General features: G+C 42.4%; 1 long non-coding RNA gene across 1 annotated transcript in view; it reads left to right on the forward strand.

The window, feature by feature from the left end:
- Positions 1 to 23486, forward strand: part of LOC135198028 (uncharacterized) — a 32383-nt gene that overhangs the window by 6666 nt on the left and 2231 nt on the right. The window lies entirely within an intron of this gene.

Here is a 23486-nt window from a genome sequence, read left to right on the forward strand (position 1 = left end):
ACTTCCATTATATATTGTATGTCCAGATTAGGCGGGAGAAGTGGAGGAAAAGGATTCTTATGGAAAGCAGTCCATTCGTTCCGTATGTAGGTTTTGTTGGTCGCCTAGCCAGTAATATACCAAGACAATTAGAGATCAGAGTGAAAAGGAAGACTGTGAAAGTGAAAAACACAATTGCCAAGAAAAGTGAAAATGGAAATCTCAAAAGCATAAAATTTAGAAATAGATTAAAACAAATACGTACATGCTTCCCCACACTTGTTGACAGTTCCCTGTTGACTAAGCTTCCTGATACAAAAGGGCTAGCAAAAGTAAGTGGCCAATCAGTTTTTAGCCAAAATGTAATTTGTCTTCTCTGTCTGTCTTTCGGATTGCTTGTTTGTTAGCTATGCACACCTAGACTATGAAAGCTAGGGCTACCAAATTTTTACCCTAGACTCCTTCCCCCAAAGGAAGGTTTTAGATAAAATCAAAATTCGAGGGCCATTTTTAAGGGGTCATAATTTTTTCTGGGCTCAACCTGTGCCGCTCCGTGAAATGCTCCTTATAGCATCATTTCTAAGGTATAAAACTGCTATATATACCAGAGAAAAAAGTTGCATGGAATGCCGGGCATATGCCTAGCTCGCTCACCCATATAGGGTGTCGGTATAGTAACTGGGGCGTGAAAAACCACTCTCAGAGGTCTCTTACCAATTAGTTATCTCCTCTCCCAACATCCCCCGTTACTACGAGGTGCCGTTCTACATCCCACTACTGCCCGCCACCCCTCTACCACCCATGCGTACCTAAACATTCCTTTCAATAGCATCGTACGAAGTACTACTGTTTTTCGTTTGTTGATTTTTTGTGCTTGATTTTCATAATGTCGGACCTCCTAGAAGCTTCCACTACTAAGTTGAGTACTACTATTGATTGTGCTATGCACTGAAGTTGCGTTCTCTTTATCATAGGTATTTCCTACGAGAATATGATCTTGATCAAGGATCGTAGATATCCGACCCAGTCGGCCATTTTGATGTCGCTACTTCACGGAGCTTTGTTTACATGTTGATTGACCATTAGTTCCTCATACTAATGGCAAAAATTTTTTTGTCCTAGACATATGGAAATAAATGCACTTTTAATATTTTGTATAATTTTTATACGATGTTTACGTGGGTTTTAGATATTTAGTGATTTGGCATACACTGGGCTACGGTCCGAGTCATTACATGTTCGAGTCATATCCTACTTTAGGGGAGTTTCCCTTGGTTTGACAACTTTTGAGCGTAATTTATCTTTGCATCTTAAATCGGCAACCACCCGATTCGTAGAGATATTATTAAGAGTGATATAGCCTACCTGACCATATCGGTATCTCACCCGATGTTGGAGACCTAGGCTATCTCGCTCGGCTTAATTTTTGTCTAGCTTAATATTATGTTGTATTCGTTGTGTGCCATTATTACCTAATTATCTATTATTCACTTTAATTTTGGTCATTTAGTTTTGTAAGCTACATATCTCGTGGTTCAATTGGATCTTTATCATCGGTAGGGTTGTCCCACCTGACCGGTCATATGGTCCACTTGATCGCGACGAACCAGTTCGCTCTGCCGCTCCCGCCTAGTACCCCTTCGGGGAGATACCTTTTATCACACGATTCAGGTTACTTTTAGGCTTTAGTTATAGTCTATATCGGGAGCGACGGAATATGTAGCGATATGGTCATACCATGAGTTAGGACAGTGACGCTTTTCTAGCTGGTTTCGATTGGCTTCCGAACGCACCGGATAGAGCAACTTATGCGTACACTCAGTCTCCCCTTTCGGGTTTCCGCTGCATTATTTGATTCGTTACAACCGGAATAGTTCTACACACTAATATTTTTAGTGTATTGATCAGATTCAGGTATCTCACCCTGTTCTGATATCGTAGATTACACACAAATAGAATTTTGTCGGTCGATCCCGGAAGAGGCGTACAGACGTAGCCTACAAAATCTTATATTCTATTGTTTACTATGCACGAAATTTCGGAGCAGGCGGACAGAATACGTAACCGATATCCGCCGCTCAGCAACCTTTTGGTACAGTATACGTACTACCTTGGTAGCGATACAATCATTGGAGAATATTTTTTCCTTAAGTGGATTTAGTTTCCCGGAGCAGGCGGATAAATACGAAGGTTAGATCCGCAATAATTTTCAACAGAATAAAAAGATTCATAGACTAAATGACCGAGCTGTATATGTTAAGATTTAGTATACAGAAGTCTATTTTTGTTCATGAAACTTACCTGTCAGATATATATATAGCTGTATTCTCCGACGTCCGAACAGAATTTCAAAACTCCCGGCACACGCAGTGGGCGGCCAGGTTGGTTAGTACCCAATTCCCAGCCGCTGGGAGGCGGATATCAGGAATCATTCCCATTTTCTATTCAGATTTTTTCTCTGTCGCGGTAGTGAAACACCTGTTTCCACTACCTCCGCCTAGGATTTTGAAACTTCATTAGCCGCTTAAGTATCCTACTTATTTTTTTGAATGATTGACTTGGATTTGTGGCTAGGCATACGCTATCATAAATTAATTAAAATTTTTTCATTGCATATGATGTCTGAATCTAGGTAGCCTAGTTTCAGATTTTGTTGTCTGCAACGGGTAAGGGAGGCTACCGAAACCTTCGGTAGACACTCGTTTAGTATACATGACGTTTACATGTTTTCTTTGTTTGAGAGATCAATGTAATTAGTGTAATGTTGACTGATTCCGAAAGAGACGTATGATTCGTATGTACGCAAATTAGAGCGTGATAGAATCAGGAGGTCTTCCTCCACAGTAACGGAAGTTAGGATAATGAACCTACTAACCTCCAGTAGACTTTATTTTGCCTAACCCTGTGGTATGGCTTACGGGCCTAGAGGAAGTTCTGTGAGAAGTAATGCCCTTTCTATTATTGTGGATTACATCAAGTAGCTTGAAAAAGTGCTCGCTCTCCAATCAGTGTTGTGAGTGTAGTGATGTTGATTTTGCCCCCTAGTGTTGTGGATGGGGCGTCAGATCGGTCCTATAACGCCTCTAGGTCTAAACCTCTGTCGGACTCCCAGGACCAGGGAGGGGGCAAGTTGAAAACCGAAGGAGGGTTACGGGAACCCCCCCACCGATCTGGCGTCCCTTCGGCAGGATAAGGCTGCCAAAGATCGTGCACGTGCACGAATCATGAAAGATTGCTTCTCGTCCTCCGAGGCGTCCCTCCCCGCAAGGTTGGAGCTCTCGGAAGGACTCGCGCCCTCTAAGAAGCTTTAGAGAAGAGGACGCTTCACGTCCTCTCTCTCGTCAGGAGGAACGTCAGATCCGCCCATAACGCCTCTAGGGCCTGGACCTCTGTCGGACTCCCAGGATAGGGAGAGGGCATGTCGAAAGCCGAAGGAGGGGTTACGGGGAACCCACATCGATCTGGCGTCCCTTCGGCTTGACTTAATATCGATAAGCGTGACAAAGACGCAAAATGTCGCACAGGCGGCTGTCGTCTTGGTCAAGAGATTAAAAATGTCCTTAAGGCAGGACCCTCACAAGGACGCCTTTCGAGACATTCAACGCTCTATCGAGAGGAAGACTTCGTTTGCACTTCCTCCATCTAGACTGAAAGGGAGAGCTGGGATCTGGTACGAAACAGGAGAAGAAGCAGGATTGAAAGCACCGTCTTCTTCTCAAGGAGATTCGCCAATTTGGTGGACGCTCCAAGGAGGTCTTATTTGTCATCGGCTAAGGTGTCCTCCTCCCCTCATGGCGTTATGTATACGTTATGTGACGTTCGCTTTACTACGAAACGGGATATTGTTCAAGCTCATAAGATTGACGTCCGGCAAGCTGATTTGCATAGTCAAATAGCTCGCCAAGACGCATCTTACTCGTCCCTAAGGGACGCTCTGTCAGCGGACAGAGATGACACTGGACAGACTATCCTAGTTTTCGACAGGAGAAGGGCAAAGAATTCCTCATACCCAAGAACACACACAGGCGTCCTTTTAAATGCCCTTCTGCAGTGTCGATGACCGTGACAAAGACGCAAGATGTCGCACAGCCGGCCGTCGTTTTTTGTCAAGAGTGGCGAACGTCCTGAAGACTCGTCCTGATGACGATCACCGTACTTATTGGCTTAGGACGCTCGCGTTTCATGAGCGGCTCTCCCCTCGCCAGGAAGCCTCTCAAGTTACTCGTCGTTGACGCACGTCATTCACTATGACGCTTCCCTTGATGTTTCGTCACTCTTCTATTCCGGACGCTCAAAGAATGCATTAGGACGTTCGGCAAGCACCTCGCGACGATGCCTTTCGGAACGCTCGCGTTCCTTTTTTGAGCGCGTGTCTGGATATGTTCATTTGCATTACTAAGACGCAAAATGTTGCACAGCGGCCACCATCTTTGTTAGAAGGTAACGGAAGTCTTTAAGGCCGTCTTGGAGACGATAGCCTTACGTCTTCCTATAGTGCTCTCACACTTCAGGAGCAGTGTGCGGCTCTCCAGGACGCTTTTCGGGTGGCCTTTTTCAGAAGACGCTCGACGTCATAAACATTGATAAGCTTTTTGGAAGACGCTCGATGTCTTACACATCTGGACGCTCGCCAGGACGCTAGCGAGGACGCTCGCAGGAGTAGCGAGGGACGCTTTTGAAGACGCTCGGCATCCTACACGTCATGACGCTCGGTAGAGCACTTGCCAGGAACGTTCTTCAGAACGATAGCGTCCTACGCATCAAGACGTTCAGCAGGATTCCTGCAAGAACGCTCTTCAAGAGAGCGTCGTCGAAGTAGAGGAAGGAGTTTGGTCTCGTCAAGATGTCTACTTCTCTTTCTACGAAGGGAGCGTTCAAGAGAATCCATCACTTGATGAATTCCAGGAAAACTGTAAGCAGATTTCGGTGTCATAAAACGCCTCGTCTGCTTTCGGGATTGCGCTGCCGAAGGGGAACATTAAGGTCATTCCTGTCGTAAGCCCAGTCTCTAATCAGGAATCCTGCCCCTTCCTCGATTTCTGCGGGAATCGGGAAGGCTATATGCTCGAATTCCTGGATTACTTTCCGTCATGCAATTGGGTTAGTTCTCATTGACAAGTTCTTAATAACATTTTATCGCATAAGCGGATAAGTAACAAAATTTCGAAAGAGCTCTCATTCATTAGTCAGAGGCTCATCCAGGAAAAAGACTTATAGACTACGTCCATGAAGTCTTATGTCAAATATCATAAGAAGCTTGAACTTTCCTTTTCGATCTTCGGTTCTCACTTGAGGATTTCCATTTGAATAATATTATTCCTTTTCTTGGCAAAGAGAATGAAGACAGTCGATTTCCATTCTCTCTCTCTTCCTCGTCGAGGAAAGAATGTAGTAGAGAATTAGATGTTCAAGTGACTGCAATACTTAGGTATTTTATCTTCGCGTCATATTACTAATGTAAAGTTCAAGTCATATACGCATATCGTGGTTACCTCTACAGATGGCAACCGAAAGGACTGTTATTTTAAGTGTATTTAATCGGTCCTTCCTGCAAACTTCCAGGAGTTTCCGGTGTAAGACAATGCTTGAAGGTATTGTTACAACAACACCAACTCAGCTTCTGCATGTTCACGAAATTATGTTTCGCTTAAATTACCTGCTTGAGAATTTTCTTATGATCGATAATAGTAACGAACCTATTCCTTCGTAGAGAGAGTAAGCTGGTAACTCAGGCAGAAATAGTGCGAAACGAGAGGTTGCTGTCATTGTGGATGACGCAGTATATTTAATCGGTACTCCGGCAACTTTCCAGGAGTTTCCGATTTAACATTTGGTTAATTAAGCGTAATGTTACGACAACACAAAATCAGCTTCTGTATTAGCGAATTCTGTTTCGCTTAGATATGCCAACTTGAGAGTTTCTGTTCAAATAATGGAAAATCTATTCCTTAGATGAATAGAATAGCTGGCAACTCGGCATAAGACTGCGAGAAGGTGAACATAAGCTGCTGCCTGTAACTGTCACAGTGTCTCACACTGTCACCAACTCAGTGTTCGGTAGCTCGTTGTACTGCTCAGTCGGTTACGTCTCTCTCTCCCGCGGGATTGATTTACGAACCAGTATCTCTGCCCTACAATCATGACTTTCGCTCGGTTGAGGGGATTTCTGGTAATCATGAACAAACGACTTCCTTTTACTAAGAAATTTTCAACAGAGATATCTCTTAGACATGTTCGGCGCTGCTTACCGCACTGTAACAGAATTCTGTACGAGTCTACCGCAGCATAGCACTATAATAATGCTCTCCTGCTTATGCAAAGCGCAGCCTTATTAGGGAAGGAAGCATGCTTAGTGAGGGAATGGATGAGTCTGCTGGGGGACCATTTCCTCGCTGGAGAAGCTTGTTTCCCTGAATAGACTGCAATTCAGACCTCTACAGTTTTTCCTACAGGAGAACTGAAATAACATCAAAGATCTAGAGATAATTCTAAACGTCTCTCAATGGGTTAAGGATCACCTCAGGTGATAATGAGAGGGAGCCAGGCATCCGGACAGAGGTCCTGGCACATAATCTAAAAGAATTGGAAGCAATTTGGTTTTGGCTATCCAGTTCCTCGAAGAGTGAGGTTTTGGTCGAGTGGTCCAAATCATCTCAGATAATTCCGCAGCTCTCTCATATCCCAAGAAAAGAGATATGGTTATCGGCATAGGCACGGAATGTAACGATCCTTAAGAGGTTCGTTACACGATTGCACGTCCGTGCGGATCTTCTCGATCGACGGCAGCAACTACTGACGTTTGACTTTTGAGTAATCCTCGCTTAGAAGTATGTCGAGAGTTGTGGAGACTTTGGGGACGTCCTTTCGTAGATTTTGCAATATTGAAGACGAAGAAGCTTCCTCTACGTGCGCCCTTATTCTCGATCCGAGAGCGGTAGCAATAGACGCATCCTATAGTATGGAATGGGGATAGTTGGTTAGCCCTTTTCCCCTATTCAAAAGCTTAGGAAATGTAATAAGATAATCGCTGGCGTCAGAGGGAGTGAGAAAGACGCTGATCGCCCCATGTTGGCCTTCGAGAGGTGGATTCACAGAGGTCACGTCCTTCAGAGAGCACTTTCCAAGGACCCTTCCCGAGAGAATCGGTCTACTCTAAACACCTCCACATTCGAGAGGTACGCATAAAAAATCTCTCCGATCTGAGTCTGAATGCGTTCAGACTGTCAAGAAGCGAGAGGATCTTCAAGATTAATTGCAAGTCTCATTGCCAAAGCAAAGCAGTGCTGCATATTTTGCAGTGTACCAATCGGAGTGGGCCGTTTCTGGACATAGGGCAGGAAGAATGGACTGTTCCTCTACCTCTGACCTCTGTGAATGACTTTACCGCCTTCCCATTCCGTCTGAAGTATGGGATAAGCTAACAGTCCCAACGATTGTAGAATACGCAATATGTGTTGACGGCCTCTAGGCTCAGAGATTCGGATCTGTCAAACAACAAAGCCCTTCACGATCTTTGAGGTCTGCGGAAATCTTGATGGAACTTAGACGTAGTCTGAAGTTCTTGATGTCAAAGCATTTCGAACCTCTCCTTTCTGTAAACTTAATACACGTGACCAGAAAGGCTAATTTTCTAACCACTCTAGCTACGGAAATGAGGGTTAGTGAGGTTTTAGCCATCATCAGAGGTTTTTGGCTTTAGAGGACATAATTCGGTGTCCTCTAAGCCTTCCGTTCTTGCTAAGAACGAAAACCCGTCTAACCCTTGGCCCAGAGCCTGGAGATCAAGGGATGGCACAAATTATTGGGCAAGAGCCACAGAGAGTCCTGTGCCCTGTCGGGGCTCTCAAGTTTTATCTTGATAAAACTAAAGAAAGTCAAGGTCATTCGGACAATCTGCGGTGTTCCGTAAAAAGACCAGACTTGCCCATGTCGAAGAACGCCCTGGCGTTATTTTTAAGGAGTCTTTCTAAGAGGCTCATTCGTCATGTTTGAACAAGATTTGAAACCTTTTAAGTAAATGCTCACGAGGTGAGGGCGCGGCCTCGGAAGCATTTCAACAGAGCATGACACTCAGTAATATCCTGAGTGCCACGTTTGAGCGAAGCAACTCTGTGTTCGCTTCACACTCCCGACGGGATGTGAAGACGACATATGAGATCTGCGAGTCGCTAGGACCATACATATCCGTAGAAATATTATTGGAGGCAGGAAGCAGCACGAATCCTATCCTATAGAAAAAGGGGATAGGTGTGCTTTTTAACTTTGAATGGTTGGTCGCTTGAGGCGCTTTCCTTTCGTTGCCTAGAAGTTATGGGACTAACTTCGATAGGTTAGGTCAGGTGGTGGTTTTAGCTTCGTTGCCCTCACAGTATGGTCAATATGGTCTAGTCCACATTGTGGTCACGCCCCCGTTGACAGATCATCTAGAGCGCACCAACTACAAGGTCACTACCTTGTTGGCAAACTCTAGTAAAGCAAAAGCAGACTTCGGTGACAGTAATCAAGAAGTCAGCTATGCTAACAGGTAAGGAATCAAGATGTCAATCATCTGCAAAAACTTGAGGTGTTTCCTAAATCCTTCTATTCTGTCCCTTTCCCCACCATCCAATGGTGGGATTCAGCTATATATATATCTGACAGGTAAGTTTCATGAACAAATGTTATTGTTATGATACAATAAAGTTTGTTCATACTTACTGGCAGATATATATAATTAAAGTACCCACCCACCTCCCCTCACGGGGGACAGTGGTATTTTTGAAACAAAAATCTGAATAGAAAATGGGAAGATTCCTGATATCCGCCTCCCAGCGGCGGGAATGGGTACTAACCACCTGGCCGCCCACTGCGTGTGCCGGGAGTTTTGAAATTCTGTCGGACGTCGGAGATAAACAGCTATATATATATCTGCCAGGTAGTATGAACAAACTTTATTGTATCATAACAATAACATTTTTACTGATAATATGTTATAATTTAAGATTACGATAAATAATCCGGGGCTTCCGGTAGTTTATATATACAAATTGAATACTTATGTATCAATTTACCTTACAGGTGGTGCGTTGTCAGATGACAGCTTGCGCAGCTGTCCTTCAGCAAAGGTGCGGACATGAGGTTTGCAGGTCCCATGCACCCTGCGCCGTACAGGTCGATGACCTCATCGTCTGGCATCCGGATGCGTGTGAGATCTGTTATGGGCTTTTTGGCCGATATAACCTCGGACTCGGCTGAGTACGGCCACTTAGATATTTCATTACTAATTATGGAGATATGATGTTTAAGACGTGAACAAATTATTCTCTTTAGTTTTAAGAAAGTGATAATCCTAATTAGTACTTATTTTTCAGACCCACAGGCTGTCAGAACACATCTCTTTCGACTCTCAAGATCTGGGTTGGCGGATTTGGCCGTAACGTTAAGGCTAAGAAACCTTATATCCTATCAGAGGAGTTATGCACCCTCCTCTACCCAAATGCCAAGATGTCAGCGCAGTTCCCAAGGAAGTGGCTGCACCCATTATTGCCAAGATAAGGGAAGACACGCAGTCCTTGCCTGAAGATCTTGAGGGACTAGGTGGGGAAGAAGTGTTAGAAGAGTCGTGGCGGCCATCAGCCTTGACATAGAACCAATGGTTCTGGATGCCAGCGATCAAGGTAGGGAGGTAAGTGGGGCAAGTAGTGTGCGGTCTAAGATTCCTGTTCTTAGCCCTGCACCATCTTTAACATCTTCTCATGCTCTTTTCAAGGGTTTACTGCAAAGACCCTGGTTGGGGACAAACCAGGCTCAGTAATACCAAAAGTCAAACACTTGAGGAAGGCCTTATCTAAGCCAAGTAAACCATCTAGGTTACCGAGACTTACCAAGTCATTAAATGCATCTAAGTCTTCGGAGATTCCGGTAGCAGCTACTCCCCTACATCACGGGTCGAGATCAAGGAGCTCCAAATCTAAGGCTTCAGAACCTTCCTTTGATCCGGTTGCCTTCTCTAATCTTTTAATGGAGAAGATGGGAAGTATGGTCCAATCTCAGATTGGAACCATCTCGGATCGGTTGCAGTCTATGGACACTTTTGCTCAGAGACTGCAAAACCAGGAGAACATGTTAGAAAATCTCCTGAGAACCGGACTGCCACAACAACAACAGTTTGTGTTGCAGACGCTTCCAAACTTCCGGCTTCGTAAAGAGCAATCCGTGGCGATTGGCTTTTACATGCACCATTCGTGGATGGCATGTTAACCATAGAAGGATGTGGAACTCGGCCGGTAGAGGACTTTGAATTCTACCCGCCGGGATTGCAGTTTCCCTTCCCAGGATATGCTCGACTGACAGAGGAAGCGCTAGTAAGACTAGATAAGATTCCTAAGGAGACGATGATCTATCCTAAGGAAACAGGCTCAGTCCGCATGGGTCCGGACATTGAACGAATGGGAGTGTGTGAACACAATGTTGTCCCCCCATAAGAGTTCTTACACAATGTTTGTAGTAGAAGGTCAAACACCGACACCATTGTACTACAAAAGTAGTTGATCTGGCTCTTCAGGCGGCTATGGAGGACAAGCCCATGCCACAACTAAGAGAGACGGAGTTGACTTCTCTACTTTTTCCAGGAGATCATGAATGCTGGGTTGACGCCCCAGCAACTTTCACCACAGGGAAACTGAACATTGACTGTGCCTCTACACAGTTCAGTGACAAACTTCCGAGACTCCCAGAATCCTTGGTCAGAATCGAGTATGAGGCACGTACTCGGTTAAGTAGATCAATCAACTCCGCTACAATGGCAGAAATGGCTTCGCTGGTATACCAAGACGAGTCATTGTTCAAGATCCTTACCAAGTCTCTCCTCCTCACACTTCAAAGTGATGCCTATGACTTTGCTGTAGCACGCCGTAATTGCAGAAAGCATGTGCTTTCAGAAGCTACAATAAGGCATGAGCCAAATAAACTGATTAAAGCCTCAATTTGGGGCCCAGACTTATTCCCGGAAGACATTGTTAACAGTGTCTTAGGTGAGGCTGCTAGGGTCAATCAAAGTCTCAAAGTTCGTTGGGGCCTGATGCCAAAACGGAAATATGAACAATCAGGAAATCAGACAAGAGGCAGGAAGAGGTTTAGGAATTCCAATCATACCAGACTCCACAACCCCAAGCTGTCGTTCAGACGACGATTCCTGTACCTCAAGGGACTCAGCCGTCTACGTCTAAAATCCCAACCCCAACAACAACAATACGTTTGGATGACTCAGCCTCCTTAACATCAAGCTCTTCTCCGGCTTTTTAACCCCTCCTTTGAGACACAAGGAGTGTTCCATGGGTACAATAGGTACGCCAGAGGTAGTAGAGCCAGAGGTAACTTTCATAATAGAGGTGGAAGGACTTCAACAAGAGGCAGAGGATACAGGAGTAGACGAGGAAACAGACCCTCTTCAAACCATTGAGACATCTCAGGTAGGGGGAAGACTATACAAATTTCGGAGCCGGTGGAGTTCAGCAAGTGGGCTTCCAGCATAGTATCCAAGGGTCTGGGGTGGAGTTGGATAAAAGGGCCCCCTCCACTAACCAGTTTTCATCAAGCTCCATCGGCAGAACTAGACCTATACACCAAAGATCTTTTGCAAAAGAAATGCAATAAAAGAAGTAAGATCTTTGAAATTTCAAGGACGCTTGTTCAGCGTGCCAAAGAAAGACTCAGAACAAAGAAGGGTGATTCTAGATTTGTCACATCTGAATACTTACATTCGATGCGACAAGTTCCATATGTTGACTATCTCGCAGGTGCGGACCCTTACTTCCCCGTGGGGCCGTCACCACCTCTATAGATCTTACAGACGCTTACTATCATGTTCCGATAGCAAGGCATTTTCGTCCCTTTCTAGGATTCAAACTAGGCAGAAGGGCATACTCATTCAAAGTGTATGCCATTCGGACTCAGTATAAGCGCCCAGGATATTTACGAAGGCTGGCAGAGACCATTAGTCCAAGAGCTGAGAACTCCAAGGAATACAGTTAGTGGCCTATCTAGACGATTGGCTTATATGGGCCAGCAATGTAGAGGATTGCGTAAAGGCGACAAACAAAGTCATAAAATTTTTGGAACACTTAGGTTTCAAAATAAACCTCAAGAAGTCCCGTCTTACTCCAGCAGCACGTTTCCAATGGTTAGGACTGCAATGGAACCTAATCCACACAACAGACTATCTCTTCCCTCAACAAAAAGGAAAGAAATAGCAAAGCAAAACAAAAAATTTTCTCAAGGACAAATTAACGTCCAGGAGAAGACAAGAAAGAATTCTAGGCTCACTTCAGGTTTGCATCAGTAAAAAACAGACACATACTAAAGGCAAACTGAAAGATATAAATCGGGTATGGCGATCCAAGGCGAACAAGAGGAAACGAGACAAAATATCTCTAATCCCACAAATACTAAAGAAAAGATTGCTCCCTTGGACCAAGGCCAAGAATCTGGCAAAATCGATTCCCCTACGATTTCCACCACCAGCGTTGGTAATACACACAGACGCCTCTCTAAGCGGTTGGGGAGGTTACTCCCAATACGAAAAAGTCCAAGGTTTGTCAGTAACATTGCGTCAACTCCACATCAACATATTGGAAGCCATGGCAGTATTCTTAACTCTGAAGAAACTAGCCCCGGCAAAGAAGCAACACATCAGATTAATTCTGGACAACGAAGTAATCGTCCATTGCTAAACAGAGGGGGGATCCAAAATCAAGTCACATAAATCATGTGATGATAGCAATCTTTACGATTGCAACAAGAAAACCAATGGCACCTGTCAGCTGTACACCTGGCAGGAGTGAGAAAATGTGGTAGCAGACGCACTTTCAAGGACAACTCCGCTGGAGTCGAATGGTCATTGGACAAGATTCATTCAATTGGATTTGTCAACAGATTCCGAACCTTCAGGTGGACCTATTCGCCACGGAATCCAACAACAAACTAAAATGTTATGTTGCTCCCAACCTGGACCCTCTGGCCTATGCCACGGACGCCATGTCCATAGATTGGAACACTTGGCAAAGAATTTATCTGTTCCCTCCGATAAACATGTTAATGAAAGTACTAGACAAACTCAGGACTTTCAAAGGTCAGATAGCTCTTTGGTAGCCCCCAATTGGCCAAGAGCAATTGGTTTCCTCTGATGGTAGAACTAGGACTCCTCCCTCGGCGGATCCCAGATCCCAAGTTGACACAGGTAGTACAAACTCGCAGTGTGTTAGCTTCCTCAAGAATTCGGAGTGCCCTAACTTTATGGACTTTATGAAATTTGCAGCACAAAGAGATGCTAACATTGATCCTCTAAATACCTTGTTTCTAGAGTCAGATAAAAGAGACTCAACCCTTCGTCAATATGATTCAGCTGTAAGAAAACTGGCAAAGTTCTTAAGAGATTTCTAGGTTGAGCAATGACTCGGAACCTAGCAGTTACCTTTTTTTAGGACCCTGTTTGAAACGGGATTAGCAGCTAATACAATTACAACAATTAAATCTGCCTTGAAGAAGATATTTCAGATTGGGTTTAATATTAATCTTACAGATTCATATTTTTCATCAATTCCAAAAGCTTGCGCCAGACTAAAACCAGTAACCCGCTCCCACACAGTTTCCTGGTTTTTAAATGATGTTCTTAAACTGGCCTCTGAAACCAATAATGATTCATGTTCATACATAACACTGTTAGAAAAAACTTTATTTTGGTAAGTTTAGCATCTGGAGCCAGAATATCTGAGCTTTCAGCATTATCTAGAGAACCGAATCATATTGTTTTTCTCGCATCTGGGGAAGTACAAATCTTTCCAGACAAGAGATTTTTAGCAAAGAATGAGGATCCACAGAACCGATGGTCACCGTGGAGGATTGTCCCACTTCCACAGGATCCATCCTTATGTCCAGTTAACACTTTGAAAGCTTATCTGAACAGAACTTCTAATAAGTCTTCAGGCCCTTTATTTATTAGAGAAAATGGAGGAAACATTTCCTTAAAAGGGATTAGACAGCAGATTCTTTATTTTATCAAACAAGCTAATCCAGAATCAATTCCACATGCTCATGATATTCGAGCAGTAGCCACGTCAGTTAATTATTTTCACCATATGAATTTTGAAGATTTAAAAAAGTATACAGGTTGGAAATCACCATTAGTATTTAAACGCCATTACTTAAAATCCTTGGAAGCCCTAAAATTTGCAACAGTGGCAGCAGGAAATGTAGTTCCTCCTGATGTATCAGAACCATGTTAAGAAGTTAATTCATTAGTATTCCTTACCTTTCTTTCTCCCCTACCTGCCTCATTTATTGTCCCTGCCTTAGCCTTGTTACTCACCTGTAATTAAATTAGATTTGGTACTCACCTGTATTGTAATTAACCTGTTCTGGGTACTCAACATTTAGTTTATTGGATGTAAATTGTATAGTATTAAGATATATTGTGATATCTTTTTTTTGATGGTTTCAAGAAATTCTTGGACCCCTCCTTTTGAGTACCAGTATAGTATGTATATTTGTTTTGACTTGTATAAAGGTTACTAGTAGACACCTTTATTTTCTTTTGGAAATGTTTTTCCTGAATAAGTTTTTGATAACTGATTACTTTTATGTCAGTTTGTATTAGATTATATATTGATACGGTATTAAAGTTCCTTCTTTATGTATCCTAGTTTTTATTCTATTCCTTTTCAGGTAACTAATTACAAGCTATTGGACCAATTCTCTGTTACTATTTCACGGAGCGGCACAGGTTTTTGTGAGCCCAGAAAAGGGATTTTGACAGAGGAAAAATCTATTTTCTGGGCGAGAGACCTGTCCGCCCAGTGAACCCACCCTTGTTTTTCCTCACCCTAGACTGGTCCAAGCTTGGGATGCTATGAGGAATGTTTAGGTACGCATGGGTGGTAGAGGGGTGGCGGGCAGTAGTGGCAGGTTTATGAACGGCACCTCGTAGTAGTAAACGGGGGGATGTTGGGAGAGGAGATAAACTAATTGGTAAGAGACCTCTGAGAGTGGTGGTTTTTTCACGCCCCAGTTACTATACCGACACCCTATATGGGTGAGCGAGCTAGGCATATGCCCGGCATTCCATGCAACTTTTTTCTCTGGTATATATAGCAGTTTTATACCTTAGAAATGATGCTATAAGGAGCATTTCACTGGGCGGCACAGGTCTCTCGCCCAGAAATAGATTTTTCCTCTGTCAAAATCCCTTTTTTCTTTCTTTTTTCGCATACCCTCTCATTTTTTACAACTTATGGAGTTGAAGTTAGGGCTACTAAATTTTTACCATAGACCCACTGCCTCCCCCAGGAAGGTTTTAGTTAAAATCTGAAATTCAAGGGTTGTTTCTAAGGGGGTCATAAACCCTCTTTTTTTTTTTTTTTTTCATACTAACTCATTTTTTACAATTTTCAGAGTTGACCCATGTGGAAGTGTTCATAAGTATACTGTACATATACATAGGTAGAAACAGACCCCCCACAGTTTGGCACCCTCAGTAGTAAGGGCCAACCCCCTCACACCCTTTTGACATACTGACCAGATGAGAAGTTGGTCATAGCCTACCGACCCTGACCTTGATAGTGGGGGCCACAAACCCCCTTTGGGAATTAGATCCCAAAGGGTCAAAGATGGGCCTATCATTCAAATTTGGTACCATGAGTTAACATAAATGACTACAAACACATGCAGCATCAATATCAGAGTTTAACTATAGGCTGAGTTTTGTCAAGGGCTGTTTAAGGCGGGCCTCGCGATGAAAATCTTTCCTGAGCAACCTGTCGTAACATGTATGCACCTGCCGTGGCCTGGCAGTGCCTGACTGAGCCAGTCAGTGATGCAATAGTATTGGCTGAGGAAAAGATATACGTCCAGGTCATTTAGGAGTGAGTGTGCATTCGATAACATGTCCAAAGGACGGGTACAACTGCTAGTTATAAAGAAAAGGGCTAGCAAAAGGATTTGTCTACCCAGTGTGTGCCCAAAATGCAAAGATCACAAGATTTTGAAAGCCAGTAAATTTCAAAAGGAAGGGGTAGATACAGAAGACTTTATACTTATTAGATCAAACATTGTTAAAAGTCATAATAAGCACTGTATAATTTGGTGTACTAGGGGAACTTCTAAAGTTGTGTATTTGCCTTGAGGTAGCTTAGCTCATAACCAGCTGTGTAGGCTTTCAAGACTTCGCTGCACAAAAGCTATACTGTATTATGACCCCTACTCTGGGGGGAAATAAAAAAAAAAATTCTGCCCTGAACCAAGAGGTAAATTCTGATTATATATTGTATAATTGTTATGGGTATAGATAAGTGTGATTATATATTGTATAATTGTTATGGGTATTTTATGCATTGTTGAAATATGGTGGGTGTCCTATATATAGACAACATGTGGTAGATTCTAGAAGGTGTCTGTTGATGTATTTAAGTTGTGTTGTGACGTCATAGGCTGTGACGTCATAGACAAGATGGCGGCGGCGTCGGCAGGATGTAAACAATAACACGGGGCAGTAGAAAGCACGTGTTGGTGGTGTGTGGTTGGTAGGGGAGAGCTCTCTGTCTGGTAGGAGTTGTTTTTTGGGTCGTAAGTCTTGTGGTGCTGGTGTTTTAAGGTGATTTCTGGAGTGTACTGGAGTTGGAGAAAGCGTACAGGTGGGTAGATTATTCATTTTTATAGAGAAAGAAAGGAGTTAGGCTAGGCCAAAATTCAAACTGGTAGCAGAGCGTGGTTGATCAAAGATGCCTGGATCCGACAGTGAACAAAGGGAGACTACTAGATGGAGAAGGGAATGTCCTAGGTTTAGCGGGATACAAGAAGAATACAAAGAATGGAAAGGTCAAGCCGAAGATTGGCTATTGTTGTATGGAGAAGATACAAAATACCCGGCGATAGAAATGAGAATGAGCTTAAAAGGGAAAGCCCGAGAGCTAGTGGAAGCATTAGATAAAGATAAACTTACTGGTACAGAGGGTCCAAAGTTAATCCTAGAGAAACTAGATAAAGCCTATCTACCTAAAAGACTCGGTAATGGAGAATTACGGTAGAATAAAAAGATACCTTCTAATAAGAAGAGAATCTAGTGAAAATATGGCGGACTATTTAATTAGATACGAGAAGGCAGCATCTGAGTGTGAAAGAGCAATGGGGAAAGGCGCGCTTGAAGGCGAAGTCAAGGGGTATCATGTAATAGAGCAAGCAAATCTCACGGAAAATCAAAAACAAATGGTATTATCGGCTTGTGGGAAGGCAAGAAAAGCTAGAGTACGGAACAGTGTCGCAAACAATGAAAAGACTATTGAGGGATTAGGGACTAAAGAGGAACGGGAATGGTGGGGTTCGTCAGAAGGCAATGCCAGTTCTGGGAAGGAGGGAGAAAACCAAAGATATCGGGGAAGATGGAACCGAGGAAGGGGTGGTAGAAATCCTATAAACAAACAGAAGGGAAGGTAACAGTATGTGCAATATGCAGCTCAGAATGGCATTGGGCTAGGGATTGTCCTCAGAATTTTCATAATAGGAAGAAAACTGAAACAAGACTAGAAGAAAATAAGGTAAAAACAGAAAATGGGACAGAAGAAGAAGAGGTGTATGTAGGAGAAGTTAATAAAATAGTGGAAGCATCATGGGAGGTGGTTGATGCAATTTTGGACACAGGGTGTAAATCAACAGTTTGCGGGGAATTATGACTAGCACGTATTGTCATGGATTTGAGTCAGGAAGAGTTGAGGAGAATGAGGGACACTAGGACAGAGTCTAATAAAGTGTTTAATTTTGGTGAGACATCTTATAAGTCCAGAGGAATAATAGAAATACCTGTGATACTAAAAAACAGAAAGTTTTATTTGAAGACGGAAATTCTGCAAGGTGATATACCCTGGCTGATAGGTAAGCAAACCATGAGTAAAATGGGTATGACCCTAAATTTGAAAGAAAATTGTGTCATAGTAGAAGTATTAGGGGGAATGAAAGTAGAGTTAAGAGAAGACGAACAGGGTCATTTAAGAGTGCCTATAAGGAGGAGGAAGGTAGAAGAATTATTACTGGAGGGTTGGAAGGGAAAGAATCCGAGGGAAATTAAGAACACAATGAAGAAATTACATTTACAGTTTGGTCATGGAAGTGGAGATAAAATATGGAAGCTAACAGAGGAAGCACAATGGAGTAATGGGTTAATCGAAAAAGAAAAAGAGGAAATAAGAAAGTTACTAACGGAACTGATTAAAAATTGTGAGGTTTGTAAAAAATACAAAAGAAACCCCGCCAAACCGGTAGTAGGCTTTTCTTGGAGTAAAACGTTCAATGAAGTCGTAGCGATGGATGTGGGAGAGATAGAAGAGAGAAAGTTCTTGGTAATAGTGGATATGGCAACGAGATATTGTCAGGCCTGTTGGATAAAAGATAAGAAACCAGAAACTATAATAAAGATACTTTTGAGTGCTGGTTTGCTATATTTGGAGCACCCTCCAAAATATTGTCAGATAATGGGGGAGAATTTCAAAATGAAAAAGTAAGGAGGATGGCAGAAAAATGGAATATTAAAGTATTAGCCACAGCATCAGAATCTCCGTGGAGCAACGGATTATGTGAAAAGACCGTAGGCATGATCAAGGGAAGTGTAAGGAAGATGATGGAGGAAGAGGAAGTAGATTGGTCCCTAGCTTTGAAATGGGTAGTGAGTGCTAGGAACTGTTTAATGAATAATGGAGGTTTCTCTCCCAACCAATTAGTATTTGGAAAAAACCCTTCACTGCCTAACCTAATAGGAGAAGAAAGTTCTAGTCCTGCAAGCAGAGAAAAAGGGATGGAAGAGGGTATGGTAAGGGACACACTGAATGCAATGCACAAGGCCAGAGAAGCATTTATAAAAAATGAGTCCTGTAATAAAATAAGAATAGCGCTAAACAAAAACATCAGAGAACATAAATTTGAAGAAGCAGTGGTAGGAGATGAGGTATTCTATAAGAGGGAAAATGAAAATGAATGGAGAGGACCTGCTCAGGTAGTGGAGTATCGGGGAAAACAATAATAGTCAAACATGGGGATTCTTTAAGAGAAGTAGCTAGGATACATGTGACAAGGATTCAACGACGATCACCAGATACAGAAGAGATATCGGCTAGAATAGATAAATCCCATGGGGTGAAAGGTAGGTCAGATGGCCCAAATGAAGGGAAAGTAGATTGGCTGGAAGGAGAGGAGATAATGGGTGAGAGAAGGAATGCAGACACAGAAGAGACTATAGAAAGAGAGGTGATAGAGGAAACAGTGGAAGATAACGGGCAAAGTGGGTCAATAGAAAGCGAGTTAATGGAAGAGATACCAAAATTCAAAAAGGGAAATAGAGTTAGGGCTATAAACAATGATACAGGACAAGTAGAAGAATGGACTATTTTAGGTCTTGCAGGAAAAAGATCAAGCCAAGCATGGGCTGATTCGTACAATATACGAGACTCACAGTCAGGTGACAAAGGGTGGGTTAACTTGAGGGATTATAGTCAGGTAGAAAAAATTGAAGATGAAGAGGAGGTGTTGCTGGGATTTGAAAATAGAAGCATAATGGAAGCTAAAGAAAAAGAACTTCTAAGTTGGAGAGATAACCAGGTATATGAGGAGGTAAATGATGTTGGACAAAAAGCTATATCTACAAGATGGATAGTAACTGAAAAGATAAAAGGGGGGGAAAGGATATGTAAAGCAAGATTGGTAGCTAGAGGGTTTGAAGAAGAAATGGCTGAGTGGGAAAAGGATGCTCCCACATGCAATGCTGAAATTTTAAAATTCTGTCTAACCATAATAAAGGTGAAAAATTGGAATTGTTATACATTGGATGTCAAAAACTGCATATTTACAAGGTGACGAGATACAAAGAGAAGTGTACTTGAAGCCACCAAGGGAAGATGGTTGGAGGGGATTATGGAAGTTGAAGAAAACAGTCTATGGGCTCAAGGATGCAGCAAAAGCATGGTATTGTAAAGTGGTGAAAGTAGTGAAGGAGCTTCAAGGTGAGAGAAGTAGACTAGAACCTAATATATTCTTTTGGAAAAAGAACAATAAATTGGAAGGCATTTTGTGTACACACGTAGATGATATTTGCTACGGAGGAACTGAAGGATTCTTAAAGGAAACGATTGGGAGATTGAAAGGGAAATTGCAAGTAGGAGAACAAGAGAGTAAAAGGTTCAAGTATATAGGAGTAGTAATAGAGCAGAAGGAGAATAGATTTTCCCTAATCAGTGGCAGTATATAAATTCCATAAGAGAACAGAGGCTAGAAGATATACGGGTAATAGAGTGCTAGAACAAAAAGAGTTAACAGAGTACAGATCAGTGGTAGGACAGCTGAATTGGGTATCACTACACACGATGCCAGAAATATCATATGATATTAGCGAATTAAGTAAAGCATTTAAAGAAGGAACAACTCAGGATATGAAGAAACTTATTAAAATTGTGAGAAAAACTAAGAGCATGATGGGCGAAGTTACAATAAGTGAGATGGAAGAAGAAAGGGTTTATTGGGAAGCCTATGCAGACGCTTCATTTGGAAACATAGAAGATGGCCATACTCAACTGGGTTATATTATTTCTTTGACAGATGGGAAGAGGAGAAGTCCCATATGGTGGAAGTCTAGGAAATCCAGGAGAGTGGCAAAATCCACCATTGAGGCTGAAGCCCTGAGTGTTGGGGAAGCTGTAGAAGGATTGATATATTTCAAGCATTTGTGGGAAGAGGTAGTAGGAGGGAGAAATTTAGAAGCCTTGGTTAACACTGATAGTAAAACACTAATGACCGCATCAAATCGAGCACTGGTGTAAGTAGCAAGAGATTAAAAATAGATATTGCTGCAATAAGGGAAACCATTGAATCCGGGGAAATAAAGGAGGTGAGATGGATAAAAGGAAAGGAGCAAGTGGCTGATGTATTAACTAAAGCAGGAGTTTCAGGGGAATGTATTAGAAATTATGTAGAGGGTAAAGAGTTGGAGGACGAAGGAAATTAAGAGGGAATACTAGGTAGGAAACAGTCGGAGGGGAGGGAGAAAGAGATAAGTGTGATTATATATGTATAATTGTTATGGGTATAGATAAGTGTGATTATATATTGTATAATTGTTATGGGTATTTTATGCATTGTTGAAATATGGTGGGTGTCCTATATATAGACAACATGTGGTAGATTCTAGAAGGTGTCTGTTGATGTATTTAAGTTGTGTTGTGACGTCATAGGCTGTGACGTCATAGACAAGATGGCGGCGGCGTCGGCAGGATGTAAACAATAACACGGGGCAGTAGAAAGCACGTTGGTGGTGTGTGGTGGTAGGGGAGAGCTCTCTGTCTGGTAGGAGTTGTTTTTTGGGTCGTAAGTCTTGTGGTGCTGGTGTTTTAAGGTGATTTCTGGAGTGTACTGGAGTTGGAGAAAGCGTACAGGTGGGTAGATTATTCATTTTTATAGAGAAAGAAAGGAGTTAGGCTAGGCCAAAATTCAAAAATTCTTCATGGCATAAATGAAAAAAAAAAAAATTTAGTTTGTCACATCTGTTTAAGGGACATTTGAGCAGACAATGTGCAGCCTAATTGTACCCCTGGCTTTATTTGATTATCTTGGATCTGAAGTATGTTTTTCCTGGGGATTATTTGAATTGAATATAGAATTGAGGCCAAGCAGTGGGACCTATAAGGTCATTCAGCGCTGAAACGGAAATTGACATTACTAGTTTGAAAGGTGTACCAGTAGGAAAAACCTCCAGTTGTACTGTGAATCAACTGTTATAAGAGAGTGGAAAGTAAGGCGGAAGAAAGAGAATTTGAAAGGAGGGACAGTGTAAAAGGAATGAAAGTGGATGCAACTAGGGCTGAAGGCACACTGCAAAGGACCTTAAGTAATGTGCACTGACAACACTACCCCCCTATGGGATCCTGGGGATTGTGAACTCTTAAAAATCATACTGGAATAAAATTCCCAAAAAAATTCAATTAGTACTCAAGAATATATTACAGTACAAAACTGAACTGTTGAATCTTTAAGAAATACTTCATTCATCATTATGTGGGGCTCAGCATTTGGACTAGACACTCCACATTACAATTTGAGAACCTAAAGAGACTGAAACATGACACCATAGACCAAGTCTGTCACACACAATCTGCAGTGGCTCTGCTCTTTAGCTGCATTGATTTATTTTGATAATGCAGCAGCATAGCCACCTAAAGGAGAACTAGATAGCCTCTGTCAACTTTTAGCCTTCATAGATCTTGTTTAGGCATGCTTCAAAAGCCTTAGCGTGATGGACTGATTTAGATGAAAAGCACTATTCAGTCTTGCTGAGGTGACCAAGCTCTGCTATGAACATTGGTATCAAATGGCACCATTCATTCATTCATTCATTTAGTCCAAATTTGCAAATAAATCCTGTATATACTCTGGATATTATGCATACTTTGGATACCCCTCTTGGTGCATTATACAGTTAAAGAGGCAGAAGAGACTTAACAGATAAAATTTGCGTGTCAGTGGTGTGATTGGTATAGTCTTGACCTGCCACCTCAGTGGCCAGGAGTTCGATTCTTGGGCATTCCATTGAGGTGTTAGAGATGTGTATTTCTGGTGACAGGAGTTCACTCTCAACTTGGGTCGAAAGCCACGTAAACCCATTGGTCCCGTTGCTGAATAACCACTGGTTCCATGCAACATAAAAACACCATACAAACAAACAAACAAATTAAAGTACATAACAGAAAAAAAGCTAACAGAGCAATTAACAATAATGTAAAGGATATTTCAAAGAAAGGGGAGTGTAGTTTCAGGAACCGAGACTGAAAAGGAGGAATGAAAACCACTGGAATGAAGATTACATTTTGGTTTTGGGCATTTAGTTCAAAGCAGTAAGGAAGTGTGAAGATACAGGTGACTTAAATACCATGCCTTAGATGAAACAATGTTTTCAAAGGATAATACATTACCAAATAGATATGGCAAAAGATCAGGGCTTATCTAGTGCGTGACAGAAGTGACCGAGGATACTACAAGCCAGAAAGGGTGAAGGTAGAAGGGGAATTGAAATGCAAAACTAACCCGCTAGTAGACAGTACGTACACTAACAGATTTTCAATACATTGCTGAAAACCTTTGGATGAATTTCATGAGCCATAACTTGGTGGTCTTTGAGGCTTTGCCTATGATATATTGCCAAACATTCAGCAAGCAGTGATATGCTGAAGCGAAGTTTAGCAAAGTCCCCACCACCTTGTCTGTAAAGGCCTAATGGGACATCTATTCACATGATTATTTTACCATTTGTCATAGTAAATACCTGCAAGTTGGTGCCACAACATAACTGCTAGGTAGGCAGGTCAGAGGTCGATGAAGTAAGTAAGGGTCTCCCTTGTCAAGAAACTTTTTTCCTGGCCAGGATGTGGATCAAGGCAAGGTAAGCCATTTCACATTATCATCACACAGGAGAATGCCAAACCTCTAACATAATTGTTTGCATAACT

The sequence above is a fragment of the Macrobrachium nipponense genome, chromosome 21, assembly GCF_015104395.2.
Source record: "Macrobrachium nipponense isolate FS-2020 chromosome 21, ASM1510439v2, whole genome shotgun sequence".
Classification (NCBI taxonomy): Eukaryota; Metazoa; Arthropoda; class Malacostraca; order Decapoda; family Palaemonidae; genus Macrobrachium; species Macrobrachium nipponense.